The sequence below is a fragment of the Macrobrachium nipponense genome, chromosome 31 (assembly GCF_015104395.2).
Source record: "Macrobrachium nipponense isolate FS-2020 chromosome 31, ASM1510439v2, whole genome shotgun sequence".
Taxonomy (NCBI): domain Eukaryota; kingdom Metazoa; phylum Arthropoda; class Malacostraca; order Decapoda; family Palaemonidae; genus Macrobrachium; species Macrobrachium nipponense.
Window position 1 is genome coordinate 40,038,224 of NC_061093.1, and position 13,329 is coordinate 40,051,552.

Sequence of the window (13,329 nt, forward strand, 5' to 3'; positions counted from 1 at the left end):
CTCCTCCTCCTCCTCCTCCTCCTCCTCCTCCTCCTCCTCCTCCACTGCTGCCTTCGTTTTTTCCACCATCTATTTGATTTCTTCTTTCTTCTGTTCCCTCATCCCCAGAGCTGTCAATCACTGCATTGTCATCTCGGCCAATATCTCTGACAATGTTACTTTGAGGGTCAAAATTGCCATTTGTTGATTCAGTGGGTGGTGACTCGGTACTTAAATTAGATATTTCCCTAAAGTCATTATCTGCAGTGTTTGTACCAGTGACTCCAAAACTAGGACCGTCCTCTAACGTTTCACGGGCAGTCTGTGTGTCTGTTACTTCTCTGGCATTTGCTGAATCTGATGGGGTAGCTACGTTATCTATTGGTGTGTTATCGTTTCTTATGGACGGAGTCCCAAAATTATTTCGAGTGTTATGGGAGGAAGGTGGAAGGTAAGACTGAGATGGAGTTTCAGGTAATCTTGCCCCGAACTCTGCCTGTTGTCAAAGATAATTTTGATTATTTGAAGTAAATGACAATCTGTAATGTTTAAAAAAATATGAAGTTTTGAAACCAGGAACAAAATTCTGTTATAATAACTAATATAACTGTAAAATATGGAAGTAATGCAGAACTAATATTTTATTGTATCACACATGAAGGACTTTTCTGAAAAGAATGATCTGATCCTAATTATGTAACCTTGATGTTCTCTGAATTTTGCTATATGACACGTCTTTATAAAGATATATACTACTACAATGAAAGGCACACAAGCTTCATGTGGCTTCTTGTTTACAAATTTCCATTGTTTGTGTCAACTGGTACCTGATTTATTGTACAAGGAAACGTTTTACTTACACTAAGTGTTCCTTGAAGAAAAAACAAACCTGAAAAAGAGAAAGAGTGTTGGTGAAAAGATATTAACAGACTTGCTTATTCATGCTTGAACCTAGTGCCTATTTTATATATGACAAACAGAAATACGTTGATATGGCTAGTTCCTTAAATTACCCATTTTTAAACCAACATCGCTCCTTTCGGTTATGTCAAGCTATCTATTATTCACTCATTTTCTATCCATCGACAGCTAAAGGATGCTTAGAGCCTCTGTGAACCATTGACCGGTGCACCATTCTTGTGCTATCTCTTTCGAGCGAGGTGTATTACCACCACCAACTTCCAGTGCATTTTTCTCATCCAGGTTTTCGGAACTTTTTTCCTCCGCCTACTTTGATCATACCAGTTGCATTGCATCATTACCAAGATACTGCTCCGCTTGTGGGTTTATTTCCAGATACCAGTACCGATGTGCGCAAGACCTTGTAAGAGTGTTTTTCCAATCGGTTGTTTATTTTATATTTACCTTTTGCTTGAACTCGCCCGGAAAAGAAGTTCAATTCACTCGTTGCTTCGAATATTCAATTCCATTAGTGGCTGAGCGCTCAACATCCTCTCTTTCATCTAATGAGACATCCCATGTGCCACAGTTCATTTCCTCAAGTCTTTTGGTGTAGCGACCGTATATAACAGTGTTCTAATTAAGCCTTGGGTTGTGCCATAAGTGTCCAGTACTTTATTTTCGTTGGGTTTGAGTGCCTTGCTCGAGATACATCCACCCATGCTTTCCTTTCTTTTCTTTCTCTATTTTCTGGTTTTGATGTGTGTACGGCTGCTTTATTCAAGACATATATTCAGTTTTACTTTTTATTCCACCGGTTTTGTCTATATGGTAGAATATTCTATTGACGACCTTTTCGGTTATTCTGCACGAACGCAAGACTACTTCAAGCTTTCTGATGAAGTAGGAAATTGGCAAGCACTGAATTATATATTTTTAACTAGTATTACTCCATCCTGATGCCTTATACAAGCTAAACATTTAATCACTTCATGGTGAATACTTGTAAACGCTTCACTAATGACAGGGATCAAGGTCGATTGGGAAGACTGCATTACTCTCCAAGCAAATTTGAAGTCTAATAAGCGTTGAATATGAAGCAACATGTTTTTGCAAACAGTTCCTGTGAGACGAGTGGACGCACGTCCTTTGCTCTCGTCATCGCTTCAAAACCTAAACATATATGATTTCCCCATTCGCTGGTTTTCTTATCGATTATTCATGCCGAGGGCTTCTTTGTGAGTTATGATTCTTCTTATGAGAAAGACGGAGATATAATCGCCAGTACTGTGTTTAGACAAACGAAAACGAAATAAAAGCGGTTTCATTGCACTAATGATTATAGTGGAAACTGAACAGGTTAAAATCTTATTGGTAATTACGTAGATAACCTTTTCGAGTGAAGGAAAATGCCCAAATACCAATTATGTAGTGAGAAACACGATGGTATTTCATGTCGAGTTGCATATGTGTTGCAGTAATTCGTTTGTATTTGCATTTTTAAGTTTGAAAATAGATAATAAAACCCACGAAACTCGCCTGTGTGATATGCGTCTAATCCTCTCTCTCTCTCCTCTTCTCTCTTCTTCTGCTCCTCTCTCTCTCTCTCTCTATTCCTCTCTCTCTCTCTCTCTCTCCTCTCTCTCTCTCTCTCTCTCTCTCTCATTAGGTTAAAGAAGGATGTTCAGTGATAAAGTTGGTCAGATCGCAGACTGATTAAAAGATAAGAGCACCATCTTTCGCCCATTTTTTTGTTATCTCTTATCTCGTGTTCATTTGAAAATGAGAGTAGTGTTTCTGGAATGATTCAGATGGTTTTAATGAAGAAAGATTACCCTGCAGCGATTTACTATACTTATGACGTACACGGTACGCTGTACCTCCTTTGGGTAGCTCTCGTTGTTATGTTGGTCTTCAGGTCGATTTAGCAGTGCATGCGAATTTCTGGTGTGGTTTTTCATCATTGCCAGATATTTGCTTCTGAAATAGTTCTTGTTTCTTTGCATGTCATGGTACGTACAAGTCCTGCCTCTGCTTGAATCTATTTAAATCGGAATGCTTTCACTTCTTTTCATGGCTTAGAGCATTTCCAAGATGGGGATTAAAACTCTAAATATGGGGCTTAACCTATTGGCCTGGGGTTTTACAACAGGTCACCCTTGAGACTACAAAAACTGACGTAAAATAACCATGCTCTAGATTTCGACATAAAAAAAATTACTCTGAATTCGACCTGTTAATATCCCTAAGATTTTCCTCTTTTGAAACGTCGCCCCTCCCCCCACCCACCCACCACACCAAGACCCCATACTTGAGGAATATTACGTGGCTCTAGCTACAGTTTTTACGGTGGTGAATGTGCGTACACCATTGTTGAGGACTATCATCTATTTTTTCGGTCAGTCTCTCAATCGGGGAAAATTGGCCAAACAATGTGTATCGTCCCTCAGTCTTGTGCATTGTTCTGACTGTTGAACAATATTAAAGCCACCGCGGATGATGCGTGATAAGGTGGTGTTTCCCGTGCCAATGGTCCTAAAATGCAGGCGATTTCCAAGATTAAATGCGCCAAAATATTCTTGCAGCACGTGTGGCTGCAACCTTCTTATTTTTTCCCTTAAGCGTTTGGTTGAAATTCAACTTTTTAAGTTCAACATTTGCAATTAGCAGTAAAAAATGTTATAGCATCACTAATGCATTATTCATAAGTTTTAATACTCAAACCTATCACACGTAGATTCTACTTCAATTAAAGGTTAGAAAAGAGAGCGTAACGGCGATACAGTGTCTTCCACTGTAAAGGAAAGACGACAATAGTGGATAATACTTACATAGAAGGGTTTGATACCAGGTAACGGGCGTTGTATAAGAGCTTATCGGACGAGTGAGGACCTCCACTGCAAGATTAAATGAAAATAAGAGAATCACAATCTATTGCGTCATAAGATACAGGAAAATCAATTTTCTGAAGAGCTAAAGATAGTGGCTGAACACTATAGAGCAGAGATATAATTTGTCTGGGGAAATATAAGAAAATCATTCAGCTCCAGGTTGAAACTATTTCCTTAAGATGTAAGTTACAAAGTATTTTCCCTTACTTTACATATCAACAAATTTATATATATATATATATATATATATATATATATATATATATATATATAATATATATATATATAAACATCCAATAAGAGGTCGAGGCTAGTCCCGTCATGTAACAAGTGAAGAGGCAAAACAAGTCGATACATCGAGTTGCTTTATTGTGCCATATACATAGTTATATATATATATATATATATATATTATATATATTAATTATTATATATAATATATATTATTATTATAATTGTATATTTATTATCTATAATATATAGTATAATGCATTATATATATTATTATATATATTATATATTATAATATATATTACAAATTATATGCAATATATATATATTAATATTATATATATATTTATATATACCATTGTATGTATTAATATATATATGATATATAGATATATATTATAATTAAGAGGAGAGAGAGAGAGGGAGAGAGAAGAGAGAGAGAGAGAAGAGAGAGAGACGAGAGAGAGAGAGAGAGAGAGAATTTACTCCTATGAATTCTATACATAATCGTTCCTCTTCCCCTTTTACTCCGTCTAGAGTTAATTCAATCCAGTCATTATTTTCCTCACCTTGTTTTTAATATGTAAAATTCATGATTATTTTCTTATTCATTTACCTTCCCTTTTACATAGTTAGCTATAAAATTCCCTTGCTAATCAGTCTTTGTCATCTTATAATTCTTAAGAAATGAAGTTTGATGCTTTCGTTTTCTTGCATAGCACGTTAACATCATTTCTGTGCTTTATAAACTAATACGTGAAACAACAATAGATTCTGAAAGGGTTTGAAAATTATTACGTTCATGCGCTTTAAAACAGAAAAAAGAAAAGGCGAGAGTAAATTATTCAGTGGCGAAGAAAGAACGAACTTGAGCAAAGAGAATGAAGAGAAGTGTTTAAATCACCGAGAAATGGTTATTAAAAACAAGGATGAATACGTCATTCACTAAGAACTAAAACTGTTGAGAAGTGTATCGTTTTTCACCGAAGTGTTTGAATCTGAATGGGTGAAAAGCCTTGTCTCCTAAGAGATGATATTAGTTAAGCTCCTGGAAACATTAGCAAGTTACAAGAGAATGTAAGAGGCATCAGATTCCTTTTAATGACGTAAATAAAAGTTGGCTCTGTGTTCTTTGAAAACTATTCCAAAATGTATATGAAGAGTTGATTAATCATTATTTTTTGTTTGTTGTATAACTCAGTATGCTATGAAAGATGTTATGTCCGGTTATGGAAAAGGTCCCAAAAGTGGCAGATGGAAACATTTATCCGATGGGTACGAGAAAATGCGATAATATAAAAAAGAAATTATATATAGAGGAGGCTGAATGAATTATAAAAGATAAAGTTTCCTGCACAGTAGAGTTCGGACTGATGTTGCAGAAGATGAAAAGATGCATTATACGGCCCTGAGCTAAAATAAAGTATATTATTATTATTATTATTATTATTATTATTATTATTATTATTATTATTATTATTAGATAGCAATCTCGAGTTATGATGAGAACGTGTTGATCAAATATTTTAAGTTCCTACGGCATAATTGCTATCCAGAGTAATGGGAAAGTTACTTGTTTGGTTTAGAGATACACCCGAAGAGGCAATGTGTTTTCTACGGCTTCCTGGTAACAGAATGGCCTACCAATAATTCTGAAGGCCAGAAGCATCTAAGGTAACAATAGAAACAATGAAAATTCACGGTCAGAAGGGTTCAACCCGACCCAAAACGATAAACCTAAAAAACACAGCCATGTAAACAGCTCAGTTTCCCCCAAAACGAAGATGCCCTATGCCGAGAAAATAACAAAGGATCTTGTCTTTTACTGCCAAAGCGACGGATGAATAGCGTGTCACCTAAAAAGGAGAACTTGCTCTCAGGAAACAATGGAAGACGCTGTCTCCCATTCACTTACCAGTGGTGAGGATTTATAGTTTTCACGTATGGCATACGGAGCACCCCTCGGTATGCTCTCAAATGATGCCTATGTATAGGATACTCCTATTTTCACTAATAATTTATAAAACTACTTTCACTTCAGTTGCTTACCCGGTTACTGTCGTCCATGCAATTGCATCGAATACTGTTTATGAAGTAAAATAACTAGCTAGAATCCATATGTTTCTTATTCTTTTTATAAAAGTCAATTTTGGTGAACATTTAAACATTTTGCCTCCTTCCTGATGGTACTTAGAACTGGTAACGTTCCAGAAACCCTTTCTAGCCAGAACTAGCAAATAATTCGGTCATTCTTAGTCGAGGCGAAACTTTGAAGAAAAAAAAAGTCATACTAGCGTATCTGACACTAAATTATACAGTAGACAGAGTAGCCTTTGAAGAAAATCATAATATATTTTTACATATTTGTTCCCTGATGTATTTCGTATGGTAAAATAGCTAAAAGGCTTAGTAATTTCGCCGAAAGAAGTTTCACCTGAAAATTAAACAAACAAATTAGATACCTTGGAATATGAGTTGCCCTTGAACTTTTACCCCTCAAGGTAAAAAATGTATCACTTTAAGCATTTTACTTGTGAAGGGTTCTGTCACTCCAAAAGTAGCAATATTAATAACGCCTCACAGACCCTGAAATCGAATGAGTTAATAAATTCTAAATCAGAATCATAGCAACAAGTAGGCATCAGGATTCTACTATTTCTTCCCAAATTTCGTAGACCAAAACTTGACCTGAAACGACTTTACAAAATTTAACTTTTGTGTGAGAATAAATTCAGTTATCTGGTAAATAGTTGTTAGCAGCAATAAACACTGAGAATCATTCGAATTCATCTCCAGCCAATGTAATTAAGATAGTCCACTCATTCACCAATAATTTTTCTAACTTTTCCAAGTTGAAATATAGCAAAATAGATACCAAACCGAATCATACATGTATTACTGATTTGGATTTACATTTATATTTTACTTTTCATTCATGTATTATATATTTTCTTGTTCTTATTCATGCTGAGTACCACAGATTGTCATTCAGCATTAAAATTATTTAATAAGTAAATTCATAGCACCTATCGTCACAGTCCACTGTAGCCTGTTATTATCAACAAATTCCTTTGTATGAGCAGACACAAACGCGAACTAATCATGTGACACTCACTCTCCAGTAAACAGACTTTCTCGATGGTCCTGGAAACAGTACTTGCACGTTCTTTATATATTCATATAGCCCCAGGTATAACAAACATGACCGCTACAGGTGACTTCAATTCTGCTCTCGACCAATCACAACCCAAGGAACTCAGACAACTCTCAGCCAATAAAGAGTCAGCTCCTTTCGCCTGCAGCCAATCACGCGGTTCGGTTCTAAACGGGAAGGAAACTGGGTATTGAAACCGTCAAATCTTCTTCACTTTCGCTTTTCTTCGCCGTAGTTGTGTTACAAGACGAAAAGAAAAAGAAAAAAAAAGGACTGAAAGGCAAATAAACAATTGCACACGTTCATTGGGAAATTACTAGCTTCAAATGATCTCTGCAAAAACCTGACTTCCGTCGATTAGGGCAGGAAGTACTGCGTCCGGGAAGGTCGTTTGAGTCTGATAGCTGAAACGGCGTAACGCTCCGGCAGCTCGAACTCAATTGTCTGATAGGTGAGTGATTTGAAGGAAAAATTCTGAGATTGGGTTTATGAAATTCGCTCTCCGAAGATTATAATATGCGTCCGTTGCCATGGGCGAGTTGCGGTGCATGTGCAAGTTCATTTTTTTTTATTTTGATCATCTTCAGGTTATTTAATTCACTTCTGATAGGCTTACGCTAAAAGTTCTGTTAATAATTTTCACCTCGACTCAGATCTCAGAGGAAAACCGAAAGTTTGTGGTGGACTTTCTTAACTTTAGTTTTATGTCTGATCTATCATAACTTATAATTTTTTGAAATGGCCAATGAATAATTGTTTCGAAACGCCCGCAAGACCCCCATGTTGCAAAGACCCAACCAAAGATATCTTCTAATTGCTAGTTTGAGTTAGCATCATGAGATCGGTTTGCATAAACGTATCCACGAGTTAGAATAAAATCTGACGCTTTAGGCTTATACTTGTTAGAGATAGCTCAACGGAAGTATTACGCAGTAAATTATTATGAAGGAATCCATTGCATGGCTTTCAAAGATTATGAAGTTCTGAAAATCAGTCATTGACATATAATGGAAAAGCTCTTGCAACGTCAATAAAATACCAGTTAAAAACGATAAACCTTCTCCTTTATATCGGATGAAAAATGATTGAGCAGATTATTAACAAATCCCGCTGCTGCAGTTCCTGATCAATTGATCGTATTTTCCTTCGTGAAAGATGAGGCAAATTAAGGAAGATAGAAGCACCTGGAAACTTTTCAAAGTAGAGTCACTTAATGGTGCATAATACTGGTTGAGAATGAGCTATTGTAATGCAGGTGAAAATTACTTAAGCAGTCTCGCACTGGCATCGCTTGCAATTTACATTGTTTTGGGTAAGTTATAAATAATTTACTCATATTCCGTCTGAACGTTAAATTTATCACACTTTGATTTTGCAAAAAATTGGTTCATATTAAAAAAAAAATTGTTGTCAGAAAACGTATGTTTTCTTTGACAAAGTTGACAATGGCATTGTACTAAAGTGTGAATGCGTCATTAAACTAGGGTTAACAAGTGGCAATTGAATGGAGAGTATAACATAATGTCCAAAACGATGCTGCAGAATATGATGTACCAATAAAATCATTGTTGCTTTTCTTAGCATTGTTTGTTTTCATACTCATAAAAAATCAGCCTATTGAAATTGATACTTTGATATCTTTACTTTTGTACAGGTAAAATCATTCACTTGTTTACAGTTTCAAAGAATGCTTTTAAAATGTTTTACACTATTATGCTTTTTTTTGTATTTTTGTAAACTACTAGGTAATTATATGTTACTATCATTCAGCCGTCAATTATTTTCCCTAATTCTTTAAAAATAGAAATCAGTAGAATCTAAGTATTTTATTGCCTTAGCCAATACGACAGATATCACAGCAAATAGTTCCATTACTACTACTACTACTACTACTACTACTATATACTATACTACTACTACTGCTGCTGCTGCTGCTGCCTGCTCTGCTGCTGCTGCTGCTCTGAATCTAGTAATAATAATAATAATAATAATAATAATAGTAATGAACAATAGTGTAAAAACGGACGCTGTTGATAGGCATATAACCTACAGAACTCTCCCTACTTCCTCTGCCCTTGTCAAAGAGCTATCAAGGAAAAGACATTAGGAGCCAGTAATTTGCATTTCTTTTTGGTCCTAAAAAATGAAAGAAAATCAACAACATATACTTGAAGATAGTTATCCGTTGCCTGGTCGGGAGTTAATTTGTAATTATCCTCATGGAAAAAAGGAAATTGTAATTCCAGTGTTATACTCTTCCCTGCGATATGTTATTACTTTTATCATTCTTCACTATATTTTTCATAATTAGATATTGCAATTACCTCTGAGAATCATCGATTAAGTATTAGTGCTTGATGCTGTACATTTAAATTAATATATGCGATTTCCTCCTTATTAGATTGTATTATATATACATTCCCGTATAATTGTTTGGCCTTAAAGGTGCTTCAATAAGGTTATCAACGGTTTTTTTTTCTCTCTCTCTCTCTCTTTGAGGGTCGGCCTTGGACCAAGGGAGAGTTTATCAGATTTCGAGATGGACTCAGCTTTGGGAACGAATCCAGAGCGGTTTTATTGGTCCGGGTGTTTAGATTTCTTATGCCACTTTTATTCTGCAGATATATTTGGCTTTGCTTTGCCTAACGACATATTACGGGAACTTTTACAATAGCCCTCGGGGAAAAGCAAAAGTTTGGTCTAGATCTTTCGTGCGAAGACGCAACAAAAACATCTGCATGATCTATGCTATCGATCCCAATGAGGGTAATAACGCCATCAAGAGCTGCGTAACTCCTCGAGCAAACCTCCATGCTTCGTATTTCATCCACGACCCCATGAAGGTAACATGGTGACACAAGAAACCGCGCAAAAATATTCCCGTACGTGATTTGATAACACGGTGGCGAGAGAGAGGTTGAAAGGTCAACGATGTGCGGAAGAATGTTAATATGAAGAAGGTACGGGGAGAGGTAACATTAAATTCTGTACGCAAGTCTCCCGTAACAATAGAGAACTTGCGGCGGCGTAACCACCAGGTATGAAAAGCAGTAAGGTTTGTCGTCGATAGTAAATCTGGTCTGAACTGCCTTTTTTCACATCTGCTCGACTTGGCTGCCTTCGCTTTTGGCCTCTTCGACCTCGACCCTTACTTCCAAGGGAGGTATTTTCCAATGCCATTTATGGCGCAGCTGTGTGGCGTACCCTTATTCCACGGGTTATTTTTAGATGTTGCAAAAATACTACTACCACTGATTCAGTTATAACTCTGAGGAACTCCAATTTAAACAAGGGCATAAGGACTTTCAGTTTAGCTTTTCCCCTCTCTCTAATTAAAAAAAATGGTACTGTGGCTACCAAACAGATAAGGATTTCACAGCATAAAAGGAACAATCAAATACTACAGGTTGCAGGATGTTGGAATTGTTTTTAATGTTATGTAGACTGGATGCAAATAGCTTTCATTTTTCATAAGTTTAATCAGGCATGATTTTCAAGAGATGAATAAATTACATTTATCTACTAAAAATTCTATATATGTAGGGTATAAAATATAATTTTAGTTATTACTATTATGTACAGAACAGCAAAGGAGAATGGGAAATGAGGAACGGGCTAGTATTTAAACCTGGTTTGGGGACGTTCTGAGGATTTGACTTGCGGTATCAGATGTGAGATCCATTTCTTACAAGTCGAATGTACTACTTAGTTTACATTAAAATGTTTTGCCTCTCATGCTGCCAATGAGTCTGGAATTTTCCATATTTACTTTTCACTGGGAGAGTGGCACTCAGAAAAACTCAGTCTCATAATCACATCCATAAAAAATGCACTCAATAATATAATAATGACATAAAAAAAACAAGGCGTGATTTGACCTCCAGCTTACCCGGGATACATGCAAGACGCGTAAGTTGTAACAGTATATTCCTGACTTGACATGAATAAAAAGGACACATTAAACACGGTCGTATATTCACAATTATAAGTGGAAACACAAAGTAATTGGACAGAAATATAGTATAGGCTCTTAATTCAGTACATCAAATACATTAAAATGTGCTAAAATCTATGGCCAAATAGCCCATTGTTTCACCAACGAATATTAGAAAATACGCCGTTTTAATAGAAATCATTTTTATGTACTAAAATGCGCATTATTTATTTTATACCTTTTCATTCTAATAAATAAATCATAAATATCCTATCCTAAAAGTCCTGCATCTTTATCTCGACGCGAAACACGTTTTTCAGAACTTTGTAGGCTTTTCTAACCCCTAAATAAAACAACTAAGTAGTTTGTAGGCTTACTCCCCGAATAAGCGAAAAGTAATAAATGCAGATGAAAAAACAATGACAGCTAGGTAAGTGCTCGTACAGGGGAACTTATAATACCTGGAATAGTACTATGAAGAAACTGGTTTAATAAAATCATAATCGTCAGAGTGGTAATGCAAGCATGCTTTCACCACTGGTTTTCAACTTTTCAAGCTGTTATTTCAACAAATGGATGTCTGACAGAAATAAGCCATTGCATACAGAACTGAAGCTTTGAAAGTGACAGTAGTTATTTAAGTCTAAGTCTTGACTGTACATTCAACTAAAAGATCATAAAACAAAATGAAAGTATGGATGTAACATTTACAATTTGATACTGTTTATTTAGAGCTTCCATCACTTAGATTATTTCCCCTTAAGGATCTGAATTGTCATAGGTATTGCTATGATTAATTTACTAACGCTATTAAGAAGCTACAGGAGCCAAAAACAATTTTTAATTCCCATACCTTATCACTTTTCCCATTTGATAATAAAACTTTCCTTACCTGATGCAGTACTATCTTCGTAATTTTCAGACTAGTGATGGCTCGTCTGCTGCCGGCATCTTCCTGTTTGAGAACAGGATTCCAGTTGTGTAACTGAGGACTTCTCTTGGGACAAGGAGTGGTTGGGAACTTTAGTTAGAGTATAGGATGGGATCTGTTATATGTGGCATTTTTCTCCAAACCAATTGTCTCGACACTTCATAATGTGTAATATGATCTTCCAAGTTCGTGATAGGCCAAGTCGTGCACGTGCATGTGCGCGCGTGTAATGGAGTAGTATGTGATTGTGTATATGTATGTACATAAATAAGGAACTATGTCTTTCAGTTTCCTTCCTATTATATAAAATGTGTGTGTGTGGATACCAGAGACGATCTTTCAAAAAGAGATCGTCATCTTTAATATAATGGCGTCTGCCCGCGACCAGGCAGAATGTTGTATTAATTCTATTAAAGCGATTGCCTTTAATGATTGTGAATAGTTCAGCTTTACTGAAGGTCATTGGTGGTGACTAACGTGTGTATGAGAGAGAGAGAGAGAGAGAGAGAGAGAGAGAGAGAGAGAGAGAGAGAAGGGGGGGAAAGGGGATTGAGTGTTACATATACAATAGTACTTATATAGGAGAGAGAGAGAGAAGGGGGGAGGGGAAGGGGATTGAGTGTTACATATGCAATAGTAGTACTTATATAGGAGAGAGAGAGAGAGAGAGAGAGAAAGTTATGTACACAATAGTACTATTTATTGTTGTGCTTTTAGTGTTCAGTTCCTTTTCTCTTATCCGTGTACTATACTTTGCAAATTGCAATAATTTAGGTACTTCCTATAATGAAGTAATGTTTGTATGAGAATAAACAGGTACTACCTATAATGAAGTAATATTTGTATGAGAATAAACATAACATGAATCAGTCCCATTCTTAAAACTGATGTAGGTACCTACTTCAAAATATTAGAAGAACTGCAAGTAGAACGCCAAAGTTTCTGTATACTCTTAAATTCCAAGGCAATCTGTGTATTTTAAACTTTCTAGACCACTGGGATTTGAAACTGCCCCACTGAGATTTTAGTGTAGCTTGTAGATCGTTGCAGATTTGTCACTTGTCAGTTATAGTTTTGTTTATTATTTGGAAGTATATGATGTTACATACGGCGTTCAAGGCTTCAAGCTTACGTACTACGTAGTCCTCAAGGCTTCAAGCTTACGTACTACGCAGTCCTTGTTACTTCTTGAGTGTGTGACAGTGATAGGCCAATGTGTTTTCTTTTCATGAACTCTGTATAATGTCAATAGGTAAATTCCGCCAGAAACAAGTTGACTGTTATAGGTAGGTAGCTAGTAAGACTTGGT

The 13,329-nt window shown here is 36.0% G+C and overlaps 2 long non-coding RNA genes across 4 annotated transcripts in view; one reads left to right on the top strand and one right to left on the bottom strand.

Annotated features, from left to right (window-relative positions):
- The window catches only part of LOC135206907 (uncharacterized), a 497,699-nt gene that overhangs the window by 431,619 nt on the left and 52,751 nt on the right, over window positions 1–13,329 (top strand). Inside the window, exon 6 of one of the 3 annotated variants that reach the window (XR_010312841.1) lies at window positions 12,012–12,496. The exons of the other annotated variants lie outside the window; for them this stretch is intronic. This is a non-coding gene — a long non-coding RNA (uncharacterized LOC135206907). Of the gene's footprint in view, window positions 1–12,011; window positions 12,497–13,329 lie in introns of those variants that run through there. 3 annotated transcript variants of the gene reach the window in all.
- LOC135206908 (uncharacterized) lies at window positions 53–12,092 on the bottom strand. Its single transcript, XR_010312842.1, has 4 exons — window positions 11,982–12,092; window positions 3,711–3,776; window positions 840–868; window positions 53–475 (listed from the first exon to the last, which is right to left on the bottom strand). It is a non-coding gene; the product is annotated as an uncharacterized LOC135206908 (long non-coding RNA).